Source organism: Bufo bufo, chromosome 3 (assembly GCF_905171765.1).
Source record: "Bufo bufo chromosome 3, aBufBuf1.1, whole genome shotgun sequence".
NCBI lineage: Eukaryota > Metazoa > Chordata > Amphibia > Anura > Bufonidae > Bufo > Bufo bufo.
The window spans coordinates 434489411-434507617 of record NC_053391.1 but is presented as its reverse complement, the minus strand read 5'-3'; the positions used below and the strand labels follow the sequence as shown (position 1 = coordinate 434507617).

General features: G+C 43.6%; 1 protein-coding gene across 1 annotated transcript in view; it reads left to right on the top strand.

The window, feature by feature from the left end:
* MRPS9 (mitochondrial ribosomal protein S9) overlaps nucleotides 1-18207 on the top strand; it is a 78215-nt gene that overhangs the window by 18567 nt on the left and 41441 nt on the right. The window lies entirely within an intron of this gene.

Sequence of the window (18207 nt, the reverse complement as noted above, 5' to 3'; positions counted from 1 at the left end):
TCCTTGTTACGACCACTGTGGGGTCATGTTGTCGACAAGATCTGTGTAGAACACAGGAGACCTCTGGTGTGCCTTCCATTATGCAGTAATTCCACTATATATCAAGGAAATTCTTCATTTCAGAGAGTTGCTGTATGTTCAGAGCTGTGATCAAGATGTTGGAATGACTACCAGGAGAACACCAATAATTCAACGTCGGTGGAGCAATGAAGGAAATAGAAACTAACACAGCTTTAGGGTTAGGCCCACGGGCCAAGGTTCCTCCAAATTGCACCCTGTGCATAGATTGACATGCTGAAGATTAAAATCTGCACCACATGTCCATTTCCACGTGGATTCACACAGATCTTTTTTGTAGAGTGTGGATGAGAGTTGTTTAAATGTAATCCGCTTTATTGGTAGTGTTAACATTGCAGACTTTTTGTGGCAGATTTGTCGCATAAATGTCTGGGACTGAAAACCATTCCCATCCACCTGAATTGGGTTTTTCTGGTGGTAAGCACATGCATTTCTGCAAACCACATTCTGATGAACGAGTCAGTCTGTACAAATCTGTTAATGCACCTTTAGGCCTCTTTCACACGGGCGTCGCGGGTGAGGGCCGGATGCGATGCTGGTGCGTTCAGGGAAAATCGTGCAAGTAGGCACGCAATTTCAGCCAGTTTTGACTGCGATTGCATTCCGTTGTTCAGTTTTTTTCCGCGCGAGTGCAATGCGTTTTGCGCGTGAGAAAAAACTGAATGTGGTACCCAGACCCGAACCCAGACTTCTTCACTGAAGTTCGGGTCTGGGTTTGGTGTTCTGTAGATTTTATTATTTTCCATATAACATGATTATAATGGAAAATAATAGCATTCTTTAATACAGAATGCTAAGTATAATGTGAATTGAGGGTTAAAAAATAATAAAAACATAACTCACCTCATTCCCTTGATCGCGAGCCAGGATCCTCTTCTTTGTTCTTCTTGAAGGACCTGCAAAAGGACCTTCACTGACGTCATCGCAGGTCCTTCTAAATGAAGATCCTTTATTCAGCAGGATCTGCGCTGACGTCACCACGTGGTAAGTGCGATGATGTCAGCGAAGGTCCTTTTGCAGGTCCTTCAAGAAGAACAAAGAAGAGGATCTTGGCTGCGAACAAGGGAATGAGGTGAGTTATGTTTTTATTATTTTTTTAACCCTCAATTCACATTATACTTAGCATTCTGTGATAAAGAATGCTATTATTTTCCATTATAACCATGTTATAATGGAAAATAATAAAATCTACAGAACACCAAACCCGAACTTCAGTGAAGAAGTCCGGGTTCGGGTCTGGGTACCACATTCAGTTTTTTCTCACGCGCGTGCAAAATGCATTGCACTCGTGGGGGAAAAAACTGAACAACGGAACGCAATCGCAGTCAAAACTGACAAAAAATTGCGTGCCTACTCACACGATTTTCCCTGAACGCACCTGCATCGCATCCTGCCCTCACCCGCGACGCCCGTGTGAAAGAGGCCTTAGAATAGATGCAGCCAGATGTATGTGCTGCAGATTTTCTGCTGTTAATTTGCAGACATAACATTTTAAGGGTCCATTCACACGTCCTGATTTTTTATCCTTATCCGATCCGTTTTTTTAGCGGATATGATGCGGTTCCATTCATTTCAATGGTTCCTGGAAAAAACCGTGTGCTGTCCGTTTCCGTTTGTCCGTTCCGCAGATCCGCAAAAAATAATCAACTTGTCCTATTATTATCCGCAAATTGCGGTCTGTAGCCTAATGAAAGTCTATGGATCCGCAATTGTGTCAGTTTTCCTGAATTTTTTCATCTGAATCCGTTCCGTTCTTCCGCAAAAAAAAGGACCGTGTGTCTCCGAATATCATCCATTTTTTGCGGAAGAACGGAACGGATTCAGATGTAAAAATTCAGGAAAACTGACACAATTGCGGAACAACGGATCCGCAAAAAACAGACTGTTTTTTCTGGATGAAAAAAAATCAGGACGTGTGAATGGACCCTTAGTGTGTTACAATAGCACCAAAGTGGATGAGATTTGTTTAATCTGCGTTATTTAGGCTGCAGGTTTCACTGGCGATTTTCTCCTTTTGCAATGCATAGGGTGAAATTTGCAGCCAATCTACAGCAAAATCCACATTAATTAAATCTGCGTATAACGCGTGCAGATTTGTTGCTGTTTTTTTAGAGCAGGGGTGCTCAACCTGAAGCCCTTCAGCTGTTGCAAAACTACAACTCCCAACATGCCCTAATAGCTGTAGGCTGCCCAGGCATGCTGGGAGTTGTAGTTTGGCAACAGCTGGAGGGCTGCAGGTTGGGCATCACTTTTGGAGATGATCAGCAGCAAAATCTGTAGTACTGGTTTTATGTCCCATGTGGTAGGACCTTTAGGCTCAGTTCACACCTGAGCGTTCTGAAAGGAGCGCTCTGTATGCGCGATTGTACGGACGTTTACAAGCGCGCATACAGAGACAAGTGTGCACACAGTGTCGCGCGTTCCCGAAAGTCTATGTACGGGAACGCGCGACAAGCGCCCAAAAAAACGTGTGTGAGCGTCGGGCGTTTTACTTGTGTGAGCGTCGGGCGTTTTACAGCGCGATCGTACGCGCTGTAAAACGCCCAGGTGAGAACCATTCCCATAGGGAAGCATTGGTTTCTCCTTGTTGAGCGTTTTACAGCGCGTAGGAATGCGCTGTAAAACGCTCAGGTGTGAACTGAGCCTTAGGCTAAGTTCACACATTTCGCAGTTCACACCCCAAATCTGCACCCAGTTTAGCACAGTAGGGGGAATTTATCATGAGAATAATATTTGAAGTCAGTTTTGCAGTAGTCTACATTGGTGTACTTTGCACCAGGTTTATCACATGATGCATGGTGTTTGTTCCATTTAGTGCATCTTTAAACCTTACACTATGGTCTAGAAGTGGTATTTCAGTTTGTACTGGATGGAGTCAGTTTGCAACTTAAAAAAAAAAAGTGATAAATCTGAAGTGAAACTCATTAAGGCTACTTTCACACTGCGGCAGCAGGGTACGGCAGGCTGCCGAATCCATGCTAATGCTATCCCACCGTGCCGCTGGAAGTCCTCTCCGTTCCCATTCACTATAATGGAGGCGGGACGGATGCAAACAAGCATGCTGTAGTTTTATTGCGGCCGCCTCTCCGGCCCGCCCCCATTATAGTGAATGGGATCAGAGTGGACTTCCGGCAGCACTGTCGGCTAGCGTTAGTACGGATCCAGCAGGCTGTTACCCCGCCGGAACAGCCTGCCAGACCCGGCTACCTCAAGTGTGGAAGTAGCCTAACATAGCTAACACCCACTTTTCAAAACTGGAGGGTATGGCAAAAAATATAAAAAAAGTTGCAAAGTTTTTGCACAGGGAACCCAACATGTTGCAAAGACCCTATGCTGCGACATTTTGAAGCCAGAATTTTGGAGTGCAGGTTGTGATATCCAAGCCCCCCTCCCCACCAGCGTGTTTTGCTCACAATGTGTACAGCTGCAGATGTTCTTTTTAGTATGGTGTTCTTCTTGTGGAATCAGTTTTTGAAACTGGCAATATTTGCCGCAGATTTTTTTTTCTATTAAAATCAATGGAGTTTTGAAATTCACAAGACGTAATGCTTTATGTGTGGATATCATTGCGGATCCGGAATGAAATCTGGGTCAAAATCTACACGTCCACATCAATATCTGAGTAACATTTCATTACGCATTTACATGTGGATTTTTATGCCGATTTCAACCACACGGAAATGCATGACTTGTGGAACTTAATATAGTGGAAAATAACGTTGCCGTTTTTTCCGTGGAAATGGCTGTGCATTTCATCCTCTCCATTGCAAAGGTTAAAATCTGCAGCATAAGGCCTCATTCACACGACACATTTTTTTGCGGCTCAGATACGGACCCATTCGCTTCAATGGGGCCGCAACAGATGTGAACAGCACTCCGCGTGATGTCTGGATCCGTTTCTCCGTTCTGTGGCCCCGCAAAAAAAAAAAATAGAACATGTCCTATTCTTGTCTGTTTTGTGGACAAAAATGGGCATTTCTATTATGAGCGGCCCGTTCCGATCTGCGGATTGTGGAGCGCACACGGACGGCATCCGTGTTTTGCAAATCGCAAAACATGTCGCGGTCATGTGCATGTAGCCTAAAATTGACATGCTGTAGACTTCAAATTCACCCCCACAGGCCAAGTTACTGTGCAGATTTTTGGCGCAGTGCTTGGATGAAATTTCGGACAATCTCATCCAGTTTGCTGGTACTGTACAAAAGCTGCTGATCTGCTGCAGGAAAATCTGCGATGGCAAATCAGCGACATTGTTTGGCATGTGTGAACTTTCCCTCACACTGACCAATGTAATACTCTTCCCTAAAAATAAAAGCTAGATGCTAGCTAAATCCCCCTCATCTCCCTAATGTCCTTCTGTATGTAGGAAAACAAATTGTACCTCCACTATTGCTGACGCGTTTTGTGTTCAGCATTTGTATAAGGGAAATGTACACGAGGGAAAGGATGCCCTGACGATTGCTCAGTACTGTGAGCTATCTGGTATGCGATAGTAACGGCAGCGGCACTGTGCATGTATATACATGTATCATAAAAATATATGTACATTTCCAATTTTACTAGAGAAACAATTCCTTGCCTACGTGCCAGCAGATTGATAAATACGGCTGCCAACTTCTTGTCAATTGCTTTTTAATTGTTCTCATCTCTTGCTCGGAAACCTGCATGTTCTCCTCCTGCTAGGAGAGCAAATTCTGCAGGAAATTTCTCTAATTGATTTGCTGTGTCCGATCTATTTGCCGTATCATTTTTCACAATATTTCATAATTTGTGCTCATTTCTAATGAACAGAGTCATTAGAAGAGGCATGACTAAGTACAACTGACAGCTAACATTAGGTGCCAGATGCAGTTTCTAATGCTACGTACAAGTGAAGAGAACGGTTTAAATAAATTAGCACCTGTACATTAGTCTCACTTGCTGGTAATTTCGAAGCGAATCAGTTGAGATGACATTTAGGTAAGTCATTGATCACGTTAACAGCTGCCTACCTACTGCCCAGCTGGGATGGCTAATGAATAGAGATAGCAGTCCTGACCTAGCGCTTTGCCCACACCACGGGATGCTCAACTGAGCGCTTTCCTTTTCACTTCACTTCCCTTTTGCTCGTGATTGTACATTTACCTGTAGTGTATGTAAAACTAGGCAAGTCCTCATTTATATGGGGTATTTGTCACAGGCAGCAAAGGACCCCAATACAAGAACACCACAGGCCCCTCTTGAATTCCTTTATTGTACTCACCATCACCACCTCCTCAGGCAGAGAGTTCCATAGTCTCACTGCTCTTTCCGTAAAGAACCCTTTTCTATGTTTGTGTACAAACCTTCTTTCCTCCAGACGCAGAGTATGTCCCCTCATCACAGTCCTGGATATACACTGCCCGTCCAAAACAAAAGTCGCCACCAAAAATATTTAGTTGGGCCGCCTTTAGCTTTCATTACGGCACGCATTCGCTGTGGCATTCTTTCGATAAGCTTCTGCAATGTCACAAGATTTATTTCCATCCAGTGTTGCATTAATTTTTCACCAAGATCTTGCATTGATGATGGTAGAGTCTGACTGCTCCGCAAAGCCTTCTCCAGCACATCCCAAAGATTCTCAATGGGGTTAAGGTCTGGACCCTGTGGTGGCCAATCCATGTGTGAAAATGATGTCTCATGCTCCCTGAACCACTCTTTCACAATTTAAGCCCGATGAATCCTGTCCTCTTGGAATATGCCCATGCCATCAGGGAAGAAAAAATCCATTGATGGAATAACCTGGTCATTCTGTATGTTCAGGTAGTCAGCTGACCTCATTCTTGGAGCACATACTGTTGCTGAACCTAGACCTGACCAACTGCTGCAACCCCAGATCATAGCACTGCCCCCACAGGCTTGTACAGTAGGCACTAGGCATGATGGGTGCATCACTTCATCTGCCTCTCTTCTTACCCTGATGCGCCCATCACTCTGGAACAGGGTAAATCTGGACTCATCAGACCACATGAGTCCAATCTTTATGCTCCCTAGCAAATTGAAGCCCTTTTTTCTGGTTTGCCTCACTGATCAGTGGTTTTCTTACGGCTACACAGCTGTTCAGTCCCAATCCCTTGAGTTCCCTTTGCATTGTGCATGTGGAAATACTCTTACTTTCACTATTAAACATAGCCCTGAGTTCTACTGTTGTTTTTCTTCGATTTTGATTTCACCAAACGTTTAAGTGATCGCCGATCATTCAGGATTTTTTTCCCGCCACATTTCTTCCTCTAATACGATGGGTCCCCACTATCTTATGTATTCCAGTTTTTAATGATGCGTTGGAGAGTTCTTAACCCAATTTTAGTCGTTTCTGTAATCTCCTTAGATGTTTTCTCTGCTTGATGCATGCCAATGGTTTGACCCTTCTCAAACAGACATCTTTTCCACGACCACGAGATGTGTCTTTCGACATGGTTGTATAAGAAATGAGAAGCAACTCATTGCACCAGTTGGGGTTAAATAACTTATTGCCAGGTGAAAGATAATCGCCCATGCAGTAATTATCCAATAGGAGGCTCATAACTGTTTGCTTAGGTAAATCCAGGTGGCAACTTTTTTTTTATTTTTTTTGGACAGGCAGTGTAAATAGATGAAAAGAGAGATCTATGTATAGCTGAATTATTCACTGAAATCTGCCTGTATAGCGCCACCTACTGTTTTTGTTTTTCTTATTTCTTTGTCCTGCTCACTGAGAATACCGCACATGCTCAGTTCCATCCTTCGACTGCCACTAGCTGCAGCAGATAGGACACACCCTCTGAGAAGCTGCTAGCCTAAAATAAATCTACAGGGTGGGCCATTTATATGGATACACCTTAATAAAATGGGAATGGTTGGTGATATTAACTTCCTGTTTGTGGCACATTAGTATATGTGAGGGGGGAACTTTTCAAGATGGGTGGTGACCATAGTGGCCATTTTGAAGTCGGCCATTTTGAATCCAACTTTAGTTTTTTCAATAGGAAGAGGGTCATGTGACACATCAAACTTATTGGGAATTTCACAAGAAAAACAATGGTGTGCTTGGTTTTAACGTAACTTTATTCTTTCATGAGTTATTTACAAGTTTCTGACGACTTATAAAATGTGTTCAATGTGCTGCCCATTGTGTTGGATTGTCAATGCAACCCTCTTCTCCCACTCTTCACACACTGATAGCAACACCGCAGGAGAAATGCTAGCACAGGCTTCCAGTATCCGTAGTTTCAGGTGCTGCACATCTCGTATCTTCACAGCATAGACAATTGCCTTCAAATGACCCCAAAGATAAAAGTCTAAGGGGGTCAGATCGGGAGACCTTAGGGGCCATTCAACTGGTCCACGACGACCAATCCACTTTCCAGGAAACTGTTCATCTAGGAATGCTCTGACCTGACACCCATAATGTGGTGGTGCACCATCTTGCTGGAAAAACTCAGGGAACGTGCCATCTTCAGTGCATAATCATGTAGCAATTTCGCATATCCAGTGGCCTTGAGGTTTCCATTGATGAAGAATGGCCCCAATATCTTTGTACCCCATATACCACACCATACCATCAATTTTTTTGTTCCAACAGTCTTGGAGGGATCTATCCAATGTGGGTTAGTGTCAGACCAATAGCGGTGGTTTTGTTTGTTAAAGGGTTTCTGTCACCCCACAAAACTCTTTTTTTTTTTTTTTTTGGATAGTTAGATTCCTCATAGCGCGATATAGGAGAATATAATAGTCTTACTTACTTTCATGCGGCCGATTCTTTATAAAACGAAGTTTTATAATATGTAAATGAGGGCTCTACCAGCAAGTAGGGCGTCTACTTGCTGGTAGCCGCAGCAGAAAAACGCCCCCTCGCCGTGTTGATTGACAGGGCCAGCCGTGATCTCCTCCTCCGGCCGGTCCTGTCAGTAATTCAAAAATCGCGCGCCTCTGGTCATTCGGCGCAGGCGCTCTGAGATGAGGAGGCTCGTCTCCTCAGCACTCCCTCAGTGCGCCGATGACGTCTTCTCTTTCGGTGATGTCATCGGCGCAGGCGCACTGAGGGAGTGCTGAGGAGACGAGCCTCCTCATCTCAGAGCGCCTGCGCCGAATGACCAGAGGCGCGCGATTTTTGAATTACTGACAGGGCCGGCCGGAGGAGGAGATCACGGCTGGCCCTGTCAATCAACACGGCGAGGGGGCGGTTTTCTGCTGCGGCTACCAGCAAGTAGACGCCCTACTTGCTGGTAGAGCCCTCATTTACATATTATAAAACTTCGTTTTCTAAAGAATCGGCCTCATGAAAGTAAGTAAGACTATTATATTCTCCTATATCGCGCTATGAGGAATCTAACTATCCAAAAAAAATAATGAGTTTTGTGGGGTGACAGAAACCCTTTAACTTCACCATTCACATAAAAGTTTGCCTCATCACTGAACAAAATCTTTTGCGTAAACTGAGGGTCCTGTTCCAATTTTTGTTTTGCCCATTCTGCAAATTCAGTGCGCCGATCTGGGTCATCCTCGTTGAGATGCTGGAGTTTGTAAGGGTGCCATTTGTGAGTAGCTAATAGCCGCCAAAGGGATGTTCAACTAATGCCACTCTCCAGTGACATGCGGCGAGTGCTACGCTGTGGACTCTTGCTGAATGAAGCTAGGACAGCCACTGATGTTTCTTCATTAGAGACAGATTTCATGCGTCCACATTTTGGCAAATCCAACACTGAACCAGTTTCACGAAACTTAGCAAGCAGTTTGCTAACTGTAGCATGGGAGATGGGTGGTCTCGTAGGGTGTCTTGCATTGAAATCTGCTGCAATGACCCGGTTACTGCGTTCACCAGACATCAACACAATTTCTATCCGCTCCTCACGTGTTAACCTCGGCGACATGTCAATGGCTGTAAACAAAGAGAAACTTGTGAATAACTCATGAAAGAATAAAGTTATGTTAAAACCCAAGCACACCATTGTTTTTTGTGTGAAATTCCCAATAAGTTTTATGCGTCACATGACCCTCTTCCTATTGAAAAAACAAAAGTTGGATTCAAAATAGCCGACTTCAAAATGGCCGCCATGGTCACCACACATCTTGAAAAGTTTCCCCCCTCACATATACTAATGTGCCACAAACAGGAAGTTAATATCACCAACCATTCCCATTTTATTAAGGTGTATCGATATAAATGGCCCACCCTGTAGAAGAGCAATTGGAGAAATAAATGGGGAGATCTCTGGATCCATGTGAGGTACAGGGCTGGTTGTAGCTTTTAGACATAGGTCGTTGTATACTAGATTTTGTTTTGATTGAAATGTTTTTTTATTAATCATATCTAAAATCTGAAAGGACAAAGGTCTAGTGATTAGTGGAAATGGCAACTCGGGAACCCCACTAAGATAACCTTCCTATATGTCTGTATGACATACGAGAGGCTTTGTAAAACTGGAGTTACACGTCCACTGGAAAATATGGTACTTTGGGGGAATCTCGTGCACCTTAAACATAACACAGCTGGTGCTCTAGCACACTAGGGCAGATTTATTACCTTCTTAGTTTACTGTAAAACTGAAGGACATAGGTTCTAAACAACGGTGCATTCACACTCGTGTCTTTTGTTGTGTGCTTTTTATTTTATTTATATTTAGCAATTTTATGATAAAGCTACATCAAATCCTATTCATTTCAGTGGGACTCCAAAATGAATCCAAAGTGCGCAAGTATTCATGAGTTCTGTCAGAATTTTCCCGAGGTGAATGAGGGATAGCAACTTGACAATAGTTTGCATAATACTCTCTACTTAGAAAAATAATTGCTGCGTTCACACTAGTTTCTAAGACCCCATTCACACGTCCCTATTTTTGGTCCGCATCTGATCCGCGTTTTTGTGGAGCACATTTGATGGGCTAGACTTCTTTAATAAATGTCTTTAGTTGCAGAGAAATTTATTAAGATCGTTGCAATGTTTTAATAAATACATCATATTCATTACATTGACCGTTTTTACATGGTCCCAGAATTTTTTCCTCTGACAGTATGAATGTATCTTCCATTGTGCACTAATGCACAGGATGAAGTTCCCCATGGACTTTAAAGGGGTTGTCCTATGAAAAATATTCTACATTTTTCAAATCAACACCTGAATCTGACTGACTGTTTTTGTATTTGTAAGTAATTAAATATTTAGTATAGCGACTGAGTTATTCAATAAAATGTATCTGCATAGCGCCACCTGCTGTTATTTTCCTAATTTCTCTGTCCACCTCCTTAAAGGGGTATTCCCATCTTAGACAACAGGGACATATCGCTAGGATATGCCTCCATTGTCTGATAGGTGCGGGTCCCACCGCTGGGACCCGCACCTATATCGAGAACGGAGCGGGGAGCGCTGTGGCTGGAGGACCCCAGATTTTCCGGGATCCATCAACCACCAAGCGCTAATTCCCGCCTCTCCCATAGAAGTGAATGGGAGCGTGCCACGCATGTGCGGCCCATGCTCCCATTCATTTCTATGGGGCAGACGGCAATAGCCGAGCCAGTGCTCGGCTATTTTCGGCGGCCCCATAGGAATGCATGGAGGGCGGCTGCGCATGCGCAGTGCGCCCTCCTTCACTTTCGGGGCTCCGTTCTCGATCTAGGTGTGGGACCCGCACCTAAAAGACAATGGGGGCTTTTCCTAGCGATATGCCCCCATTGTCTGAGATGAGAAACCCCCTTTAACATTGCTGTGGTGAACACATATGCTGAGTTCCATCCTTCAACTGTCACCAGCCAAATCTCTTTTTAGAAGGTGGGACAATTACAGGGAGTAACCTGCAGCAGGAAGGACACACACCCTGAAGTGTGATAGGGAGAGTGCTGCAGCAGAAAGGACACACACCCTGAGGTGTGATAGGGATAGTGCTGCAGCAGAAAGGACACACACCCGGAGGTGTGATAGGGAGAGTGCTGCAGCAGAAAGGACACACACCCTGAGGTGTGATAGGGAGAGTGCTGCAGCAGAAAGGACACACACCCTGAGGTGTGATAGGGATAGTGCTGCAGCAGAAAGGACACACACCCTGAGGTGTGATAGGGATAGTGCTGCAGCAGAAAGGACACACATCCTGAGGTGTGATAGGGAGAGTGCTGCAGCAGAAAGGACACACACCCTGAGGTGTGATAGGGATAGTGCTGCAGCAGAAAGGACACACACCCGGAGGTGTGATAGGGAGAGTGCTGCAGCAGAAAGGACACACACCCTGAGGTGTGATAGGGAGAGTGCTGCAGCAGAAAGGACACACACCCTGAGGTGTGATAGGGATAGTGCTGCAGCAGAAAGGACACACACCCTGAGGTGTGATAGGGATAGTGCTGCAGCAGAAAGGACACACATCCTGAGGTGTGATAGGGAGAGTGCTGCAGCAGAAAGGACACACACCCTGAGGTGTGATAGGGAGAGTGCTGCAGCAGAAAGGACACACACCCTGAGGTGTTATAGGGAGAGTGCTGCAGCAGAAAGGACACACACCCTGAGGTGTGATAGGGAGAGTGCTGCAGCAGAAAGGACACACACCCTGAGGTGTGATAGGGAGAGTGCTGCAGCAGAAAGGACACACACCCTGAGGTGTGATGAGGAGAGTGCTGCAGCAGGAAGGACATGCTCCCTGTGCCGCCAGCTTGAAATATATCTAGCAGAACAGTTGGAGCAATGAATGTGGAGATCTCTGGTTCCATGTGAGGTACAGGGCTGGTTCTAGCTTTGTTAGTAAGAGATTGTCATGGACTATTTGATGTCTGATTTCATTTTGACATTAATCATCTGATAACCCCTTTAATGTAACATCTGATCTGGTGCATTATTTTTTAACCTAAAATGCCACGTCAATATCCACTGTAAACTTAGGTTTAGTAATCTTTAGGTTTACTAAAGTTACAGCTTAGGTTTTTTGCCTAGGATTTGTTTCCCTATGTTAAAACTGAGCAACTAAACACGCCAGGGAAAATTTGCTTAGACCGGCACTTCATACCCGTCTATCTGTGCACCAGAAATTGAAATCTATGCCTGCTATGAGCCTGCGTAAATTTGCACTATAATTTATGCCAATATCTTGTGTAAACTATATTTAAACTGTCGGGTCGACCGTGGTCTCTCCTTTCCACTTAAAAGGATTGTCTCTCTACATTATAAATGCCATTTGCTGAAGTAAAAGTTAATACAAGGCACTTACTAATGTATTGTGATTGTCCATATTGCTTCCTTTGCTGGCTGGATTCTTTTTGCCATCACATTATACTTGGCGTGTTTCCATGGTATCCATCAGAGGTGGCCATGCTTGCACACTATAGAAAAATGCACCAGCCTATGTGAGATCTCACGGTCCTGGCCACCAGAGAGGCCAGCACTTTTTCCCTATAATGTGCAAGCATGACCACCACTGATGGATTGCAGGGTGGTCGTAACCATGAAAACAAGCAAATGTTCTCTACATCAGGGGTAGGCAACCTCCTGCACTCCAGCTGTTGTAAAACTACAACTCCCAGCATGCTTACTTGTTCTCCTCTTCTAAGAACTCCTATAGAAATGAGTGGAGCATGCTGGGAATTGTAGTTTCACAACAGCTGGAGTGCCGAAGGTTGCTGATCCCTGCTTGTTGAAGTGACACAACACTTAACCCCCATCTATTGTTCTCGCCCCTTTTCAAAGATGGAGAGAAGTGAAAAAAGTCAAAAAGTTTAGTGCCACTTTGGAAACTTCTGTGTGCCAGAAAACGGGCGTAAAATAGTTTAATAAATTCCCCCCGGTATTGGATTATTTAGAAAATGTGCAGAAGGCAACGCGCTGCTCCGAATGTCAGTGCATGCTTTAGTTCACCCTGGGCTATGATTACATTTGTAGGACGTGTGACAGATCTTGGTTTGATAGTGCCCATCTGGCATACGCCTCTTGCCACACTTTGTATATTTTTGACTACTTGGTATAGGTTTCACAATGCACGTGCATCCATCAGGTCTCCGTTATAAACCCAAGTGTGCCATCATCTACTGGATGTGCCCTAAAGGATATATCCATGGGGACCATTCCTGAGAAAAAGGGGTGTTGTGCATATGCTATCGCTCTCCTTTGTAGTCTGTAGGGAATATTTTCTCTTCCGCGAACCTCTTGTTGGAGTAGTCGACCAAGTGGGTAGGCCATAAACCCCCCCCCCCTTCCTTAAAATGATGTCGCCAAAATCTTACAAATGTAAACTTTGTTAAAACGAAGATGAAAATGTTCAGTGCATAAAGCTTTATACATTACAGTCTCATTAAATGCCAAATGTATGAGGTAAAAACATAATGGAAATGCATTCAGTCTGTTCCTGAAAAACAAGAGAAATGTGAGGCATAAGGTTATGTTTTATTCATGGCACTAGTCTTACTCAGCTGGAACACATAAGGGGCAGGGGAGGAGGAGGTCTTGGTGAGGGTGGTAATACCACTTAGTTCTCCTTTCAGTGGGCACAGATTGAGACCAGCCTTATTATGTATGTAGTGTAGGCTGCTCTATTCATTCCTTGACAGCCTGACTGGCATGTCATATCAAAATTTCACCGAGCAGTGAATGGTTAATGGTTTACATTGTCTCTAGCTCTATCATTGACTTCATAGTCCAAATATGTCAAATTTAGTGTCTTGTAAATTTTGCTGTTTCTAATTATTTTTACTTTTACGAAAATAACCTTGTTAAATAGAAATTGTCGTCAAGCTGATGCTGACAGATCCTAGATGTAAAGAGCGTCACCAGCGACCTCCCTGTCCAGCTGTTTGCATGCACGCCTAGCTGTAGCTCATTCAAGAGAACCTGTCATGTTAAACATGCCGTCCAATCGGCGGGCAGCATGTTATAGAGCAGGAGGAGCTGAGCAGGTTGATATATGATTTTGTGGCTCTGAATCTATGCTCTTTCTGACATGAGGAGTCAATCGAGTGGTCTTTCTCAGTATGTAAATTCAAAGAGGAAAGGCTCCCAATTGAGGACCACTCGCATGACTCCAAATCTCAGAATGATCATGCAAAAGTTGCATATCAGTCTGCCGAGCTCTATCTGATCTAGAACATAATGATCTGCAAGTTCCTTTTGACCCCTTCCCAAAATCTGCTGTACGTGTATGGCAGATATTGGGTCTCTGGCATGGAGCGAGCACCATAGACACCGGGTGCCTGCTGTTTCATACAGCAGCACCCACAGCTAATGTCCGCGATCGGCTGTAAGGCCAACTGCAGACATTTAGCCCCTCAGATGGCTTGGTCAAATGTGGCCACGGTGTCTAAGAAGGCTAAAACCAAGAAGTGCGCGCTTTCCCCTGTTGTAATAAGGAGCCGGAGCCTGTACTAGGCTTTTAGGCTCATTATTAGTATATCCCAGTTCAGGTGGCAGCACTGAACTGGGGTATAGTGATTTCTGTCTACAATAAAAATAAATAATTTAAAAAAAAAATTAACATTATGGGCATTGCCATGTGTGACAACACCCATACTATTCAAATATTTAAATAAAAGATATCCCATACAGTGAATGGCGTAATAGAGAAAATATAATGCATAGTGAGCGCCGTAAAAAAAAAAAAAAAGACCCGTAAAACTGTAGCGGAATTGCGTTTTTTTTTTTTTTTTTTTTTAGCAGGTCACCCACTGATGAGCCTACTGTAAGAAAATGTTAATAAAAAGACATAGACATCTTAACTAAAGGGGTTGGCCACTTTCTGGATACTGCTGACCGGTGTGCATGTAAGATGACTATTTAACACTTACTAATATTGTATTTGTTGATATTATATTCCATTTTCTAGATTTCATAAGGTATGTCCTCTTAGTAGTCAAGTCTTTTGTGCTGTCCACACGGCGGTCCTGTCCGTAAAATGGCTGCTGATGGAAAGTCACGCGGCCAGGCAAAAAAAACTCCAGACATACCGTAACATTCAGCCTTTCTCCATTCAAATACACTGCACCTACCATCTGCTTTTATTTCACTTGTTGGGAGTTTATTGCAGGTGCAGTGCGTGTGAATAGAGAAGGTGGTGTGATGTCTGGTCACATGACCGTCTTATGGACAGGCCTCAATGCGGACAGCACAGAAGATTTGGCCAACAAGGGGGCACGGCTTATGGCTATATTACTGCTATATCGTTGTCTTACATACACATTGATCAACAGAAGCCAAGAAGTGGACAACCCCTTTAACTAAAGCAGCTATTGCAGTCAATGGCCATGATTCTATCTGTGCCCAGTGAAGGTGTATTCATCAGTACCTGTGCTGCTCTGTCAAAAATGTTTTACTGTGATCCACCATAGTTCTTTTTAGCGCCGCTCTTATATGTATCTCTAGTTAAACGTATGTCTTGGATCAGGTGGAACACCACCATTGAATGTGGTCTAATACATAGTTTTTCCATACAATTATTCTAGCCCTACTAAATGGCAATGTCATTTGGTTTAAAAGGGTTTTCTGACCTTTTACTACTGATGACCTTTCCTCGGGATAGGTCATCAGTATCTGATGGGTCCGACACCTGGGACCCCTGCCGATCAGCTGTTTGAGAAGGCACTGGCGTTCCTGTGAGGACCGTGGCCAAGAACAGCGTCGTACATAGTATAGCAGCTGTGCTCTGCCCTATTCACTTCTATGGGGCTGAGCTGCACCTAGGCCACGTGACAGGTGAATGTGTTAGCACTGGCCTAGGAAAAGCTGAGAGAAGTCTTCTCAAACAGCTGATTGGTGCGGGTCCCGGGTGTCACACCCCCTCCAATCAGATACTGATGACCTATCTAGAGGATAGGTCATCAGTAGAAATAGAGCGGAAAACCCCTTTAAGCATGCACAGATCCTATAATATACAACACCTCAAGAAGCTTGCATTTCTAAAGATTTCTGATCCATAATTACTTTGTGCTTTGCCATCTTATCTTGCCTGTGACTGCCAGGAGAAAGGCTCGATTTATGGCCAATGCAAAACAGGTGTTTTCCAGGAAAATCTTCTGTTGTGAGTCAGTTGTATAACCTTATTTAATCAGGAGGCTGGATGGGGAGAGTCTTTAAACCTTGATTAAGAAAAGATATGCTAAGTAATAGATTAATGCAGCACAGATGCCTCCGGTGAGCCAGCTCCGCTTCCCAGAGTCCATTTAGTGAAGGCTCCAGAGGAAGCTTCTAATGGAGAAAAGAATTACTGGAAGCTGAGCAAAATGAACTTTTCTTTAGCTCAATAGCTTTCAATAAAATAGAAGTTACAGGTCGCACATTCCTAGTTAACAGATGCATTTTATTTTTTAACCTTTGGGAATATTTGACACATACGCTGACTTGGTTTCCTGCCAAGAACACATCAAAGTCCCCTTATCCTTGGGATTTAAGCATCTGGATAGGAACCTTTTTAGCATTTATTGTTAATTGCTAATACCTGCCTAAAATGTTATATATCTGAATACCAAAATACACAGCGTTTAGTGATAAAAAATAAAAAAAAATCAAGAATGAAATAAGTAGCAATAAACTTATTCGTAAAAGAATAACTGGAATGAATTGTAACAGAACTGAATGTTCATGTCCGCCACTGTTCCCGTTCTTTTGATCTGTGGGGGCCTCTTGCTGTTGGACCCTTATTGCTCAGACACTTATCCCCTGTTCTGTGGATAGGGTCCATTCACATGTCTGCAAAATGGGTCTGCATCCGTTCCGCAATTTTGCGGAACAGGTGCGGACCCATTCATTTTCAATGGGGCTGGAATGTGCTGTCCACATTTGCGGATCCGCACTTCCGTTCCGCCAAAAAATAGAACATGTCCTATTCTTGTCCGCAATTGTGGACAAGAAAAGGCATTTTCTATGAGAGTGCCGGGGATGTGCGGTCTGCAAAATGCGGAACGCATATTGCCGGTGTCCGTGTTTTGCGGATCCGCAAAACACATACGGACGTGTGAATGGACCCTTAAGCTGTTGTAATGGGACAACCAATTTTATCAGAAAGGAAGGCAGATTACTTTTAAAGACCTCTCAGTATTAACTGGTTTGTCTGGTTTCAGCAACAAGCAAGAAAACTCGGGTGAATGGCCTGAACAGTCTAGCAGTACTACTCACCCAGTATTATCCAGCGCTTCTGCTTCAGTTCTTCCTGCTGGGCTTTGCTTACCCACCTACAGCAATGATGTCTCATAGACAACCCATTACCTCTGCAGCCAGTCACTGGCCTCAGAGGCTCACCATTATGTCAACTTCTGCTGTATACCCTAATAACGTGTCAAGGACCTAAAGTGTACAGCGCACCTTTCAAAATTGCATTTGGTGAACCAGAGTAAAATAATTAACAAGCCTGTTGCCCCAGTAGTTACTAATTCTGAAAATTGTGCTTAACAATGAAATTTTTTATATAACAATTTTTTGTAAAATTGTGAGCAAGCTGTGTGTATCCATTTTTACCTTCTGACAGTACAGTAGCTCTATTATAAAGTAACAACCGCATATCAGGTTGGAATTTCTCCTTTCACACATGGGCATCTTTGGATCGGTGTTGTTGTAATGAGAGATTTCTTAATTCTTTTACTTTGACACACTGCAACACCAGTTATTTATTGCACATTTCTCTAATGATGAGGGCATGGAAGAACAAATGCACTGCAGACATTGATGTATTTCTTTACCCAGACTTGGTAAGTGGATAATCACAAATTTGTAATTGTCAACTTTTTACTGCTGGGTAATTTATCCATAATTTCCTTTTGGGTATGACTGAATTATTCCTGCCACATATCTGTCAATGCCAAATTCTTTATTCTAAAAGTCATTATCATAAATCAGTGTATTCTATATCAAAGCATGAGGACCTCATCCAATATAAAAAAAAGAATTCAGGGATCGGCAATCGGCAGCCTTTATCATGGTGACATCTTACTCCATACAGACGTTGGAATGGAAGGGTCCGTTTTAGCGAATCTGCACCACAGTATTTATCTCTTGAAGAGGTTGTCCGAGAATTTGCAGTTTGAAAGTGACCACAGTAAATTTTATAAAGTAAAAATAAATCGTTACTCAAGAGCCGTTCCCGACGTTCTTTGTTTACTGTGCTACAGCAATAATCTGCTTTACATCCACCTCAGAGGCCACGTGCTGTACATGGTAGCATCATCACTGAGGCCAGTGAT